This window comes from Semicossyphus pulcher, unplaced genomic scaffold (assembly GCF_022749685.1).
Source record: "Semicossyphus pulcher isolate SPU_LCO1_2020_fin unplaced genomic scaffold, fSemPul1.0.p SCAF_14, whole genome shotgun sequence".
NCBI lineage: Eukaryota > Metazoa > Chordata > Actinopteri > Labriformes > Labridae > Semicossyphus > Semicossyphus pulcher.
In genome coordinates, this window is record NW_027211648.1 from 1,650,294 (window position 1) to 1,667,547 (window position 17,254).

At 43.5% G+C, this 17,254-nt stretch overlaps 1 protein-coding gene across 1 annotated transcript in view; it reads right to left on the reverse strand.

The window, feature by feature from the left end:
* The window catches only part of akap6 (A kinase (PRKA) anchor protein 6), a 159,546-nt gene that overhangs the window by 97,513 nt on the left and 44,779 nt on the right, over positions 1-17,254 (reverse strand). The gene's annotated exons all lie outside the window — the stretch shown is intronic.

The following is a 17,254-nucleotide window of genomic DNA, read 5'->3' on the forward strand; positions in this document are numbered from 1 at the left end:
GGAAAAAGAAGGAAGTGGACGTAGAGCCGAGCGAACAGGCCGGCAGACTTTATTTTCTGCTGGCCGAAGCAGAAAGACAACGCTGAGGTTTTTTTTTTTTTTCTGATGTTTGATTAATTATTTTGGTGCCAATCCATTTCTGCTTCCCTCCATATTTAATTAAAATATCATTTTAAAACATAATTAAGTTTTTAATCCGACTGCGTGTGACTCCGCAGCAAAGCAAAGACGAGTCCGCTCGCTCGCTTCTCCTCCCTCTGTCTCGCTCTGTCGGCAAATTGGAGGCTGCCTGCGGGCTTCTCTGTCACACACACACACACACACACGCACACACACATGCATGGTTTCATACCTACACACACACACACAGGTAAGCACTTTACCTCTCAGTTGCTGGTGCGGTAGAAATGTTGTGATGTCTTCTATACTGTGTGTATACCTTCCCTGACCTGGCCTGTGCTCTCTCTCACTCTGTTTGTTTCTGCGTGTGTGTGTGTGTGTGTGTGTGTGTGTGTGTGTGTGTGTGTGTGTGTGTGTGTGTGTGTGTGCAAACACCCAGCATGCGGCCCGGCGGCTGCTGATGGTCGAGCTAATTATGCATGAAATCAAATATGATTTAAAAAACAACTTCACAAGAAATTCCTTCAATGCTACCACACACACACACACACACACACACACACACACACACACACACACACACGCGTACACACACACACACACAGGCTCAGCAGGAGCGAGCGGCAGATGATGGTGATGATTGAGTGTGTGTTGTTGTTGTTGTCCAAAGCGTGTATGTGTTTGTGGAAACTAAAGATGAGCTGTATGGATCCATTTTTGTGCTTTTATTTTGGTAACAGGAACAGCGGTTGGAACGTTTTTCTTCCGTTTCACAGGTGAACACAAAGTGCAGGACAAACCTCATCGTGTTCCCGCACGGCTGCGGTCTGACTCAAAGTGTTGGGATGCTCTCTGATTGGCTCTGATTGGAAATAAGCTCATTTTAAGGATGTAATTCAACTCTACGATAAAACTCAAATTGCAGTCGTAAAAGTGAAGAACATTTACTTAACCTTTTTTTTTACAGGATTTGAGCTGAGTTGTTTTCTTGTTCTACTGGAGGGTGCTTTATCACATTTATATCTTTTGTTTATCTGAAACTTTTTCATGCTTTTATTTTTGTTGGTTTAAACTTTTCCTGGCAAAGTGTTTTTTTTACTTTTGGTTACAAAGAAAAGATAATAAGGGAGAATTGTGAGGCACATTCCTGCGACTGTTTTATATTTCAATAAACTCTTGAAGTCCTTAAGAATTCCTTTTTAAAGATTAACGTTACCTTAAGTAGTAAAAGTGAACCTGAACCAGCTGCTCTGCCTCCCATCCAGCTTGGTCTGTAGCTAAATGCATGAATGAAAATTAATGTTTTCTCCAAACATGTCACTCACCAACTTCCTGTTTTTAAAGGTACTTCAAGTTTGTCACGTGACTGTTTTATTGTGAAAGTCTACAATCTCACATACTTGTGACTGCCAACTTGACTGCTTGATTTTTAAAGAATTTTTAAACTGGACATAATGTGTTTTATTGTTTAAGTTTAGACAGTACTTATTTATTTTTGCTATCTTAATGGTTTTATTTTGAAAGTCTAAAAACATCCAAACTCTTTCCTGTCATGCCAGTTTGTTTAATAACCAAAGAGAAAATATTGTTTCTGGCGACTTCACTGGATTATCCAAATGCGTTTGAAATTGTCAAATGAAATTGATCTTGACGACGTTATATCAGGATCACTGGGCCTTCGTCCCTGACACGGTGTCATTACAGCAGCTGCTTGTTCACAGTCTCACTGGTTGAACTGGGTTTCCATCCCGACTAACGAGGCCATAAAAGGATCAGAATCTGTTCCCGGCTAAGGAGCCAGCTAACGGCCTCTCCTGCTAATCTGAGCCTGGTTATTTTATTGTCTTTATCCCCCTGGAGCTGCTGCGTGGTGTTGTCACTGTGGCAGCTATAATAATCCAGTGAAGAAGACCCCCGGGGGCCGTGACGGCACGTTGTGGCAGATGCCAACAGCCGTAAAACATCTCTGTCAGAAACGCCGAGACGAGACTGTTTCCCGTCTTTCTTCCTATAATTGTGTCTGTTTTTATATTCCTAACTTTTTCTGTCCTCTGTCCCGTCTGATCTATTTCTTTCTCCACCTGACCTCTGTCTGGGTCCTGCTTTCCATTTACCACACACTGCCGAAAACAACATCATCAAATCATCCAGAAAGTCTTTTTATTTTTCTAAAATAATCTCCAAAAAATGTTTGCAAAATGTTTCAGAACTAAAGGGGAATTCTGGTGTTCGAAAACCTGGGCCATATTTTTTTTTTAATTTGGGGTCTAAATGACGTTTAGATACAGAACGGTTTGGAATTTCTCCAGTAGTCAAATCACGTCCACTAAACACGAAGCAGCCGTTACATCGCTTTCTTCAAAGGCACCAGACTCCATTGAAGAAAACAGTCATTTTACCCCACAGATCACGGGAGTTGCTGGTCTATCTCTGCCTTGCTGTCTGGTGGCTTTGCGGAGAGCAATGTAACTAACCTCTAAATCTCTTAAAATATGGTGGATCGGATGGATACAACTTATGTCTTCTACTCCAAAAACAGTCACTTCACCTTGCAGAAGAAGAGAGCTGCTGCCGTCACGGTTTGTGTGATTTTGTGTTTTAACACAGTAACACAAAAACATAACGAATGGAGGCAGCGGTAGACCAGCAGCTCCCAAGTTCTGCAGGGTTAAATTAGTGTTTTTATGAATGGAGTTTGGTGCATGGAAGAGAGGGATGTAGCGTCTGTTTTTGGTTGAAAAAATGATCTTCCTCTTTAACACAAAGGTCTATCTCTGTAGGGATTTAAATAATTACAGAAACAAGAATTGAAAAGAAAACTGAGTTTTAAGTTTCCTCCCTCCTCCCTCCCATCTCTCTACCACTCTGTCTTTCCTTTCTCTCCACCCTTCCCTCCTATATTTTCTTCTCTTTTTCCTCCTTTCATCTCCCTCCACCATCTCTCTCTGTACGTGTCAGTGGAGGTTGAGTTGCCACTGTGTCGCGTTAGTTTTGATTTATGTTCCATCTTTGATATTGAAAATAACTGGAATGGTGTCCTTGAACAGAACGGAAAGCCCAGGCAGGAGGAGGAGGAGGAGGAGGAGGACATGGATTTGGAGAAAGAACAAATAAACCGGAGGACCATGGAGTCGCTCTCCTCTCTCCGTCACGTCACACATTCATTTCAGTCCCAGACGCTCGCTATCAAATTACATCTAATGGCTGATAATTACGCAGAATGGACCTTAATTACCTGTAATGTACCCCCCAAAATCTTCATCCCCCTCCACCACCCGCCACGTAAATAAATGCCACATCTAATTTGCTTGTTTTGGAGACCACACAGTGCACGATGATGGATATGAGAAGCCTTCGAATCAGCTCGAGGTAATTTGATTCTGGAGGATCCGCTGCATTTTTAATGATCTGAAGTCAGTGAGGCGCGAGGCAGAAAATCCTCATCTTTAAAAATCATCTTAGAACGTGAACATCATTTTGTTTTTGGCGACCTCCAGTGGTTTAGTTTCTCTAGCGTCAGCTTTGTGTGTGCAGGGCTCCACGTTCAAGTTAGACTTGAAGAATAAAGCTGTTAAGTTACTGAACATACAAAAGAAACGCCCGGTAAGACTTTCAAAATAAAACCATTTAGATAGCAAAGATAAGTAAGTAGCGTACCGTTAGACTTTCAGAATAAAGCAGTCAATTTAGCATCAAATCATGTTAGACTTTCAAAATAAAACCATTCAGATAGCAAGAAAAGATGAGTACCATCCAGTTTGAGTTTAAGAATAAAGCAGTCAAGTTCAGTCGTCAAAATGTTGTATCATCCTGTTAGACTTTCAGAATAAAAGAGTCAATTTATCAATCATAAATGAGGTCATGTTAGACTTTCAAAATAAAGCTGTAAAGAAGGCAATAATAAAAAATCAACTTCCAGTTAGACTTTCAAAATAAAACCATTTAGATAGAAAAACTAAGCAAGTACCTTCCAGTAACACTTTCAAAATAAAGCAATCAAGTTAGCAATAACAAATTCAACAAAATTCGTTAGACTTTCAGAATAAAGCAATCATATCAACGATAAATAATGTCCTGTTAGACTTTCAAAATAAAACCAAAATAAAGATTTCAAAGTATAAGCGATATAGAGCGACTGGGACAAACTATTGGCTGAGCGAGCTGTTTGTCTTCTGACGTCACTTCCTGTTGATTTCTGTGACAAGATGCAAAATAAAAAGTGTAAAAACTGAACGATACTACAGCTGTGAAATGCTACGCGTTACTCACCGCTCGAGTCTTTATTTCAGCTGCTGCGTCAGTATGAAGCCATCGCTAAGACACAGGGGTGTTACTATCGCACTGTACATGACTGAATGATACACATCAGGAACACAGCCTCTGGTTGGTCAATAGTCAATAACACAAGCGTCAGGAAGTGGCTCAGCGGACGGCATCACAAAGGGTGTTTCTGAATCTTTTCACTGAAGGGTTTTAAAGCGATATGAAGGAATTCCTCACATGTGCCAACAAACATGCTGAATGTGAACTCTTATTGTGAAAAGCATCACGGGCCGAACACAGAGCGAGCAGAGAGCGATCACTGCACCTGTTCTGTCTCTTCCACTAAGAGTCAGACTGTCAGAGTCCACCAAGGGCACTGTTTGATATTTAATATTTAATATGTTCACCTAATCGTGCTCGGACCTGCTGTGTGTGTGTGTGTGTGTGTGTGTGTGTGAGAGAGAGAGAGAGAGAAAGAGAGAGGGTGAAACAGAGCAGGTGTTGTCTCTCTGTCAGACTACACTTTTGGTTTGTCTGCAGGTCATTTCATAATTTTACATACAAGTGATTTATCATAATATTTCCAAGACAATCTTCTATTATTCTCCGCCTTCATATCTCTCTCTCACACACACACACACACACACACACACACGCGCACGCTCTCTCACACACACACACACACACACACACACACACACACACACACACACACTTTCTCTTTCAGTTTCTCTCTCTGCAGAAGCATCATCTAACTCCTCGGTCAAAGCGGAATAATTGTCAATGAATATTTAACAAGGTTTCAGATGGAGGGATAGACATCATCCTCCCTCTCTCTCTCTCTCTCTCTCTCACACACACACACACACACACACACACACACACACACGCTCCATTCTCTGTGATCCCGGCAGAGGTTAGCGATACGGCGTGGTCAGTGGTGCGTACAGCAGCCAGTGGATTAGCGGAGGGGAGATGATGAAGTGCAGAATAAATACTAAATAAACACCCTCTGCTTTCGCTCCACATACAGTAACACCACTCGGCGCTGGCGGCCATTTCTCATCGGCCATTTTGTGTCCTTCTCGACCCCCCTCCCGCCTCCTCCTTTTCTCAAACTGGACTCATTTTACTGGAGGAGGTCATGAAATTGTAATCAACCACCGGCGGCGTTTGTAATTTTTAATCCAGTGTTGATCTGCCCGAGCGTGGAGAGTTTGAAATATTCACAGCGGTCAGCTGGGGAGGAGTGTGCATGTGTCAGAGAGGCTGCAGGTTTCACCCCCGCGTCAGCAGGAATGAGTCCTGCTCAGGTGCCCTTGAGCAAGAGGCCAAGGATGAGACGTGAAGAGAGAACAGGAGCTGTGGAGGCGAAAGCTGTCCAAGGACCCAACTGTAAGACACTTAAAGCTCCTTTCATTGATTTGGCCACTTAGTATCTGGTGTATGATAACCAGAAGCTGTGAATGATGGATGTAGCCACTGTGACGCCACCATTGGTTTGTCTCACTGACTGTATATAAAGATGTCCGACGTCTCCACCTCCTCTCATTTTACAAAGTGAAGCCTAAACCCCCCGGAGCGGGCGCTGCCATCTTGCTCATGTGCAAAATCACCGTTTACCCCGTCTAAACGTCTCCGTGGAAACAAAGTTTTTAAAAGTCTTCACCTTGGCAGGAGTTTTACAAAAGATCCGTTTTCAGTGACCTAAAACGGTGTTTGTACGGACGAAAGGACAAAACGTAGAGAAAAGGCTACGTGTGGACGTGACCGTAGTTCCTCTCGCCGTTCCTCCTCTACTCGGGAACAGAACGCTGCAGGAGCCACATTTTTCTCCATCCTCCATCTTTCCCTCTACCTTCCAGCTCTCCCTCCTGTCCCTCCCCCCATCCCTTCTTTCCCTCTGTCCGTCATTCCTTCCCTCCATTCTTAGGCAGCCGTCATGTCGGCCTTCTTCGAAGCCTCAGTTGTTTTGTCCTTTGCCATGTTGGTTTCCTGGAGCCAGAAGTGATCACATTTGGACTTCAGGGTGGAGCTGAAGACGAGCGAGGGGTTAGCTAACGCCAAGTTAGCACAGCAGTCTGTGCCAGATGCTAATTGATTAGCTGGAGAATTAGTGAGTCAACTGCCATGTTTCTAACAAATGAGATTCTTTATGCTTGTGCCTGTATTTTGGTTGAACTATGTTGAGCGTGACTCGTTTTTAAAGAGATAAAAGAATAAATGAAAATAAAACTAAGTGTACAGATCACCAAATATCTGAGAGCCGTTTCATCTCATAGTATCGACCTCATTTATGCGTCAGAATAGATCGAAACATGGCTTCATTTTCCAACACCTTCCTGAATGTTCTGTCTCTCTCTCTCTCTCTCTCTCTCTCTCTCTCTCTCTCTCTCTCTCTCTCTCTCTCTCTCTCTCTCTCTCTCTCTCTCTCTCTCCCCCTCATTGTAATCAGCAGCCCTTACAGCCAATCTGCTGGCCATAAACCTGTCTGCAGCCTGATGATGTACGGCTCGCAGAATTACCTTATCTGTCTCTGATTTACTGTGCCTCACAGGTAGAGAGACAAAAACAGCCTCCACACCTCCGCCACATCCATCCATCCATCCCTCCATCCCCCCGTGCACCCTACGCTTCCCCCTTTTCCACTCCTCAACCTTGTTTTTATCACTCTTCTATCAAACCCCCCTGCCTTCCTCTCATCTTTTGTTCTTCTATCCTTTTTCCTCCACACCTCCTCCTTCTTTGCTTCTTTTCCTCCTATCATCCCTCCTTACAGCCCCTTCCTCTTTACGCTTTAAAACCTTCCTCTATCTTTCCATCGCTTCCATACTATCTTCATTCTTCTGTCTTAAGCTGCTTCAATCCCTCTCTTCGTCTCTTAGCCCACGCGTCATCCCTCCATCCTTCTGCTCCTCTGTTCTCTCTGCATCATCACTTGTTTGGACCAAAAAAAAAATCTACTTTACAAACGATGAGAAGACAAAGAATCAAGAAAACACACACACACACACACACCCACACACACACACACACACACACACACACACACACACACACACAGCATGAGGCTCTGGTAGTAATTACAGCCTACAGTGTTTTTTTTATCCTTTTTATTTAAGAACAAGATGAAGAATCTTTGATCAGAAAACTAAAAGAGAGAGAGAGAAGGCGTGTGTGTGCGTGTGTGTGTGTGTGTGTGTGTGTGTGTGTGTGTGTGTGTGTGTGTGTGTGTGTGTGTGTGTGTCTGTGTGTGAATACAAATGAGTGAAATGATATCAAAATGTCGTTTTGATTGTGTGGCTTTGAGAGCACAGAGGAGGAGGGTATGTGTGTGTAATTAAGTCACCAGGAGTGTGTATGTGTGTGTGTGTGTGTGTGTGTGTGTGTTGATTCTTTGCACCCTTAAATGGATTTACATGTCAGTATTAATGCCCACGTCCTCGTGTGTGTGTGTGTCTCTTTACTGAAACATTAATAGCGTCCACGGTTTCATCTTCTCCAAACCAGACTAAAAACATTAAATATTCTCATGCTTTTATTTTGAAATAAACCCCCCTCTGTCTCTCTTCCAGTTCCTGTTTGCTAAAATAAGCGAGCCTGAAATGTTCTCATATAAAACGCCTTCCTGAGGATGTGAATGAGGCGTTCAGGGACATGTTTTAGTTCATGTTCAGTAGAACGTGAGATCGGGAAATTAAACCTTTTTTTGAAGGTTCATTTTACATTGTCGACAACATGCAAACAGTGTACTTAATACTGGTTGTCATTGTCATACAGATATGAGTGCACTTCATGTTTTCTGTTTAGTGTAACTTTATTCTGAAAAGCATCAGAAAAGGGATGTATGAGACGAAATGCTGCACGTGTGTAGTTGTAACATCGGGGAGGGGAAGGAAGGCACCAAAAGAAAGAAAGAGTGAGGATGAAATTAATTGTGATGAAATCAAATTTGGGAGGAAAAATGATAAATAAACAGGAGCTGTAAATTTGTAAAAGTGTTTTTTTTTATAAAACTTATCTGATAACAAAAACATTTACCACTCCTCCACCTCCAAATGTTTAAACAACTTCCTGTTTCCAGTTTGTCTCTGAAAGAAAAGAAAAACAGTCACTTCCTGTTCTGCTCTCTTTCAGTTAACTATAAGAAAAGAATATTAACTAAATGCGACGACCTCAGGTGTTAAAATAAAGACACTGGTGTAAATATTGAAGCTGCTGCTGAGAGTCGCTCAGCTCGAGTCCCTCAGTTTTAAAACTGCACGTGTGAGGCCGAAACATAAATATAGATAAAGTTTCACGGCAGAGAGGAAGCTGCCGGAGACGCATCAGTCAGTCAGAGCGTCGAGTTAAAGGAAGCAAACTCATTTCTCGCCTCTCGGGGCGTCTGCTCCTTAACCGACCGCTCCGTCGCCGCTTTCCCACAACTTTCATCAAACTCAACTACTTCCTGTCATAATCACCGCCGCCGTATCCATGTTTAACAAGGTAATGTGACACAAACCCTCTGTGGCTTAAAAAAAGGAGACAAGAAAAACTCACTTTAAATATTCACTTTTCCATCCGCGTAATTAAATATTTGAAAAATATCAGGAATGGAAAATTAAAACAGAACGAGCCCGCCTCCACCACCACCAATTTATTCCCTCTCTCAGAGTGCATTAGAAACGTCAGATTGCCGCTGGCAAAGACACAGAAAGAGCTGCTGTTTTTTTTAACTCACTTTATAAATTACATTTTGGAGTGCTTTGGCATGCTAATACCTGCTGCCACGGAGAGCAGACAGCGTTAATTATTTCTTATTGGGATCGGCGGCGATTATTTGCATATTTCATTTAGCTGTTATAGATGTTGCAGGTGGGAGGGAGGAGAGCGGGCGTGAGAGACACTCTCACTTTGTGTCTCAACAACTTCTGGATGAAAAACAGAAACGATGGATTCACTGACCGCGTGTTCAGAGGAGCGTTCATTTAGGCTGATTCCACTCATTTCAATGAGATTATTGGCGATAATTAACATCAGCTTTCAATATCACGCAGCCTCTGATGCAAAAAAGGTCAGAAAACAGTTTGAAGAACTCGACGTGCTCCACTTTGTTCGGCTAAAACACCAATTAAAGCATCATTTATACTCAATTGGCTTCAAGAGCGGCTCAATGCGAGCACAACAACAGGAAGTGAAACTTTTCAGGAGCTGGATGAGGAACATAAAGGTGTCGAAACTTCATTCATTGTGAAGTTGACAAAACAAATGAATTATCTGGTGTGAAGAACGGCATCTCGAGAGTATCTAGCTTCCGTATCGTGACGTATTTCCGAGTGAAACAGGACGTGCAGGCGGGACATATCATTAGAGGGATTTGATTTGATCGTTGAGAAGTGGGCGTAGACAGACGTTCTCCACAGCGCAGTAGCTAGCTAACTGACCGAGCGTTCTTGGTGCTCTGCGGCTAAATGTTGCCGATTGATTGGTTGAAATTGTTTGGTGCTAACTTACGTAAGCACGCGTGAAATGTAGTTTTGCTGGAAGAAAAATGATCGGATTTAGATATAAGAATACGAAGAAATGGATTTTCTGTATTTTTTTTGCCTATATTGTCAAATAGATGCACAATATCACCGGGGATGTGATCTAAAAGGATTAAAATGACATTTTTCATTTCACCTCGACTTTAATGTTAGGCCACGCCCACTTTTTACAGCATCAAATAACTAACTAAAATTAAACTTGTCAGAAAAATGAACACTTGGACATAAATCAGCATGATAAGAACTAACTATAATGACAGAAACCATGTTGGAGAAAAATGTATTTGACGTGTATATTTTGATTTTATACTTTGACTCATGTCCCATCTGTTAACATGGAGGAGGCGGGCTTTATGAGCTATACTGCAGCCAGTCAGCAGGGGGCGACAGAGAGGGTTTGGACTCACTTTTAGGGAGCTGTCATGTCGGCCATCTTTTTATACAGTCTATCTACAAAACCAAGAAACGTCATAATATTTCTCTATCCTGTATATTTGTGTTGTAAAAGTATTTCCGGCTGAATTTGAGTTTTTAAAACAACAATATCTCGATTTGGATTGAGCGACGCAGACATATAAACTGTCTCTGTAGTTTGTGTGGATATCGCAGCTTTAATGGGACATCTTTTAACAGTTTCCGTCTCTTATGGAGACACTCTGGAGAATATCAGAGTTCAACATGTTAAATATCTTCAAACTTTATGCATATCCTCCTGATCCTACAAACTTTCATCTTCTGATTCATTTTAAAGCTCTAACCTACAGTGTTGGAGAGAAACTTCCTGCTGCTGCAGCATAAAGAGCCTCCAGCTGCAAACACTGACTTTATCACTTTCAAATGACCTGGAAATGCAGCTTTGCAGATCTTAAACCAGGGATTAACACCAACACTGAGATTTTTTTTTACACAAATTATCTTGATAGAGTGTCGCTGCGTGGTTAAACTAACTCTCAAACTTCCCAACTTTAATCTTAATTTATGTAAAGTGCTGTGTGGTGGAGCTCCGGGAGCGGGACGAGCCGTCTGATTGGCTCTATCAGGTATCAGGCAGGAGTCCAACACTCGGTAATTTGATTTAAAAAGCTGGTAATAACCTGAGGTCAATATTTAAATCACTCAGAGGGGGAGAGGAGCCGCTCTGCATGTTCAGGATGCTTCACGCTCAGAGTCGACCGGCCCGGATCTCTATCACACTCTCTTCTTCCCCCGTTTCTTTTCCTCACCTCCATCCTTTCCCCATCTTACCCCCCTCTCTTTTTCACTCATCCTGTTCTCGCTCCTGTCCTCCTCCGCCCGAAAAACACTCTCCACTGTTTTAAGTTTCCAGCGTCTCCTCTCCGTTCTTTGGTCGTGCACTTACACCTTCATGTGACACTAACAATGTCCGATTTAAAGATTCAGAAAGTTCTTTACCAGCAAAGTTTGTGTCCATTGTTTGTATCTTAGAAATGAAATTCCAGACAACAAAAATAACCTGAACCCATAGGGTGTTAACCCTTTGAAAGCAGACCTGTCAAGGGCAACCACAGGACATGGTTGTTGTGTAATCCTGTTAACATTAAATGAAAAAGACAACAGCTCGAGCCTTCATTCTTCATGCAGACGTCGGGCTTTTACTCTCTTCCTCCATCCAACCTCATTCCCTCCCTCTTTCTTTTACCTCGCGTCCTCCTCTCTTCACCATACCCACCTTATTTCCTCCACCCCCCACCCTCCTTTCTACCTCACCCCTCCCTCCTTCCCCTCTCTCCTCTGTGTGGTCTGTAGGGTGAAATAGAGGCCTGAGGCCAACAAGCTGTCTCCACCAGCGACACTGATAAGACACACACACACACACAGTCAGAGTCACCATACAAGTGCCAACAGTCACAATCAGAAGTGCCTCATCCCTACACACACACACACACACACACACACACACACACACACACACACACACATGCAGTGTGTTGTTTAACTCAGACTGTTAGGTGCCACCTGTGAGGGAAAAAAAACAACAACCACAAAACACAAATAAAAATGTTTATGCTCAAATTATATCCTGAAAAACAGAAAAAGCATCACGAGTGTTCACGTGTCTGAAATGTTGATGTATGTGTGTTTCTGTGTGTGTGTGTGTGTGTGTGTGTGTGTGTGTGTGTGTGTGTGTGTGTGAGTGTGTGTGTGTGTGTGTGTGAGGGAGAGAGAGCGTGCTCAGGGCTGTTTGGTTCAGCTCTCTAACAGGATTTGTGTCCCCCGTGTCCAAAGGAACACGGTCTAATCTCGACCCATCACCTCTCTGCCACCTCGTCCCACATGACACGCCCCAACCTCCCTCGTCCCACATGACACGAGCGATGTAACGTCTGTTTGTGGTTAAAACAATCATCTTCCTCTGTAACAAAAAGGTCTATCTTTTTGTATTATGGATTTTGTTGCAGCCATCACAGCCTGTTTCACTGCTGCAGGATGAACACGTCTTTATTGTAATGTTTTCCATAAATATTTCTTAAATATAAAACACAGAAGATGACCTGAGCGTAGTGAGGAAGTGTTCCTGTTTGTTAAAAAATAGCAGCAAACTCCAGAGAAAGATTCTGATTCAGCTGCTGTCACTGTACATCCATTCATCTTTTCAGTGTGTGTGTGTGTGTGTGTGTGTGTGTGTGTGTGTTACCAGACTCAGCCCAATCCCCTGTAATGTGACAGACAAATCCCACTAAGCTGTTAAATATTACACTGCTTTCACACTCGTATTAAACACCTTTCTACCTCTCTTGCACGCTCTCTCTTTCTGTGTTCACTCACCCTGCCGACACACACACACACACACACACACACACACACACACACACAGGCACACATAAACCCTCAACCTTTACCTTCATCTTCAATATGCAAAAAAACCACTACAGATGTCACTTGAAAATCTTCACACATGCACAACAAATCTTTAAAATGCAGCGGCACACTGTGAAAGTCACATACCACAATATTCTTATAATACACACACACAAACCCCTTCAGTGTGTGTGTGTGTGTGTGTGTGTGTGTGTGTGTGTGTGTGTGTGTGTGTGTGCGTGTCCTAATCCCCGGTGCTGGCCATCTTGTCAGAGCGTTATATTTGCTGGTATCAGTGTATCTTCTCCTCGCTGCCTAATCCCACCACCTCGGCTCTGATATTTCCTGACATTTACATGAATCGCCCCTCTCCAAACGGACGGACGGAATGACGGACGGAGAGAAGGAAGGGATGGGGGTAGGGACAGGAGCGAGAGCTGGAAGGTAGAGGGAAAGATGGAAGGTGTATGAATGGATAGGGGGTGCAGCAGGGAGAGGCTGTGTGAGTGTAAAAGTCTACAGGGGGTTTAAACTGAAGGAAAAGTGAGGAGGAAGGATGAGAGGATGGATGAAGGACGAGACAACAAAGAGTAAAAGAAAAGAAGGGATAACAGAGAAAAGGGGGGGATGAGGAGAGATGAGTGAGTATGGAAAGAACAAGGACACAGAGGAAGGAAAGAATGAAAGGATTTGGTGTGATCATGAATGAAAAGATGCTAACGTTAGCATTCAGCAATTTACAATTTAATAGCAATGTTAGTGGCGAAAAGCCTGGCTGACGTGACAGCTCCCTAAAAGTGAGTCCAAACCCTCTCTGTCGCCCCCTGCTGACTGGCTGCAGTATAGCTCATAAAGCCCGCCTCCTCCATGTTAACAGATGGGACATGAGTCAAAGTATAAAATCAAAATACACGTCAAATACATTTTTCTCAAACATGGTTTCTGTCATTATAGTTAGTTCTTATCCTGCTGATTTATGTCCAAGTGTTCATTTTACTTTTAATTAGTTATTTGATGCTATAAAAAGGGGGCGTGGCCTCATGATTGACAGCTCTGTTGACAAATGGGGCTCCTGCAGCGTTCTGTTCCCGAGTAGCAGAGTAGAGGAGGAACAGCGAGAGGAGACCGACACAAGAAGCTGTTCTGCTGCAGACTGAGCCCACCTGAGGGCTCCGACACGCCAAGGACACAAGGTAAAGGTGTGTGTCGGGAAGAGGAAAGGGGCGGGACGTCGATACTGTGGCTCCACCAGCCGATCCCTTATAACACAATGAAGAAGACAGAAGCCTACGTTTTCTGCTCCAAAGAAGACCAGCTGTTTCAGCCAACATGTTTTTTATTTCAGATCATTTTCAACAGGACTGTGCAGACACACGTGTGCGGATTAATCTGCACCTCTTTAATGCTTGAAAGCCCACATTTCTCTTGAAAACTTTATTTCTGCTCTTGGTTTTTGAACCACTGAGAGAACTGTTGCTGCTACGTTCATTAATTAGTGATGATATTGTGTTTAGTGTCCCAACATGTTTTATATTGAGCGGCCTGCAGAGCCGCACTCACATTCAGTACATTGCATGCTAACCAGCTCAGAGCCGGCTGTGAAATATGTCGTTCGCCTCTGCTCTTAATTGCTCTAAAAATGAAGATTAAGAGGATGAATTATTGATACAAGTTGGTATTTAATCTTTTGTAATGAATAGTGGATCCGCTGCTTATAAATATTGTACGAGGCTTCATAATTTGATAAATTTATTCCAATTTGCCCTTTATTTTGCCCTTTAGTCAAGGTTACGTTCATTTAAACACACGCACACACGTGTAGCTGCTACATGCTCACACGCCTCCACTGAAAACACACACACACAAATGAAGTGCAGTGTGTTTACCTCCCCTCCGCCCTTGGTCATTCATGTATCATCTTTTTTTTTTACCAATGTGCATAAACACACACATGCTCACACACATAAACACGATGCCCTTGGTTGACCTTGCAGTCTGCCCCCCTCCCACCAGCAGCGCCGCTCCCACCGCGGTGTCTGTGGCAGTAATTAGGCCATGCATCTGATTGTCATTAAGGAGCACTAGCAGATAATGAACACACAGTAAAGCCACGTTCAGGGATTTTTACTGCGCAAATTATTGCTTACTTCCTCCACAACACCATCGAGAGGGCTCCGGGTGGTGCTGCGGAGTGACAGAGGTTTCTGTGTGTTGGGAAAAGCTTCCAGATAGGATGCAGGTTCAACGCCAGAACAGGGACTTTTCCCACATGGAAATTCTGACCAATCGGAGAGCAGTTTCCTCGCACATCCAAACTGTTGGTCGGCTGGTAAAAGCTGCCGTGTGAACACAAACCAAACTCGACACAAAATGCAACATTACAACAATTAGGTCTTTGATTCGGACCAAGTAATGTGATAGAGTAATGTGATACTTATTACACTACTTTGAGTTACTTTTCCTAAAATAACCACAGAAGCACGACTTTAGGCATTAGGCCTATTATAAAATGGAAGTGGGTAATGTTGTTTCACAGCAGGTGATCAAAGCACAAAGCTCCAGCTTACACTTCTTTATGACGGATCCTTTGGGGCCTGATGTTGTAGGCCTACAGCCTAACGAAGCCTCTCCTCCGTAGCGCAGATGTGATGTATTCTCGTGATGCGCCGGTCAGGTTTTGTTTTAACACGCGCACCCACCCGACGTGTCATCATCATGATAGCCAATCCGCACGTTAATCAACCAACTTGTCCAGTAGCAATCAGGACTGAGGAGGACAGAGACACAGAGCGCCAAGGAGCTGATCCTGCTGCTGGGAGCAGCCGGATTCTGCAGCCGTCTCAGCCAGCCGTTCAGTTTAACCTGTCGGGCAACAGGATTCACATGTTATGGGAGCGTTCCCTGCTAGCTGGGGAAGCGTTAAACAACAATTTGAGGAAGGGAAGGAGTTTAGGATCCTGTTTCTTTTCCTTCAGCGGAAGACTCGTTGGATGTTTATTTTGCGCACTGGTTGGAGTGGCGCGGTGTGGATGAAAACATGTCAACAAACGCTTAGTTTCTGGTGGTAACGTGTTACTTGACCTATAGATGTAATAATATTACCAACAAAGCTATTAGTAACGAGTTGTATTACTGCTGAAAGTTACCCCGACACTGGTCACGACTGTAACCTGAAATGAATCTTGATTTGAACTTTTCTGACTCGCACAACGTACACAGATTACACTTAAAACAAATGGAAGACATTTTACGGCCTGACGCTGACTTGCATTAAATGAGTCCTGACTCTCGCAGCCATGTTGGCTGTTGGCTCCCTCAGAAGGAGGAACTTGCAGGTTTTGTTCTTCGCTGCTGGTTGAGGTTCATTGTTCAGCTGCCCAGAACAAACATGATGTGAATAATTTAAAATATCACAGAAGTTTGAGCATCACAGAAATTATTCAGCAGGTTCACACCTCAGCCTGTTGTTTGGAGGCTTTACGGATCAAAGCTTTAAGTGCAGAGGGAGATCCACACAGATAATGAATGGACTGTTAATGTGCTGCGGCCAAGCAGCTAATGGACACACACACACACACACACACACACACACACATACACACATATGAAACCACCGACAACACACAAACTAAAACAGGCTTTCATCGCACACAGACACACACAGAGGTGGTATAGCTGGCTAATGGCTGTCACTGTTGACTGATCACAGTGATCAGCCTGCTGCAGCTCTAATTGCAACTAAACAATGTGAAAACATCCAGAGTCAGGTCTGCTGGAGGGGGAGGAGGAAGAGGAGGAGAGGAGGAGGAGGAAGAGGAGGAAGAGGAGGAAGAGGAGGAGAGACAGGGGAGGAAGAGCAAATGGAAATAGGAAATGGGAAGAGAAAAGAAAAGGCAGTAAACTCCGACTGAAGAGGGACGGACTGAAGAAAAACAGAGGAAAGAGGAGGGAAGACAGGAGTGAAAGAAGCTGTGTAGGATATAAGACACATAAGGCAGGGAGGAATCAGGAAGGAGAAAGATGCGCGCTGCTTTTGTGTTGCAGAGCGCCTGGCGTTTTTTTCTGCTCTGTGCGCCTCAAGTTTTTGAGGAAACGCTCCGAGCGCCTCGAGTTAAAAAACTTCAACTCAAAGCAGAAAAGCGCCCGACATCATGGGCGCTTTTTCTCATTGTCCAATCAGAGGAAAGAAGAGGCGGGCCTTCAGTCAGTTTACAATATAACGGTTAGGTTAATGACAGCTAATGATTCGGTGGTTGCCTTAACAACAGTAGAAAAAAACGTAGGCTTCAACAAAAAAAGGCAGTGCGGTGCGCCTCGTCTGGCTCGCTCTGTCTGATCCCTTAAAACGTTCTTTGAATATTAGATTAAAGCGTTTTCTTTCAAACGTGATTACAACTTGTAGGTGATGTTAGCCGATGTTATGGGAGCGTTCCCTGCTAGCTGGGGAAGCGTGACACAACAATGAAGTCTTTGTGGTCTGATCTGTTGGTGTGGCCGTAAAATCACTTTGAAGACGTCACTTG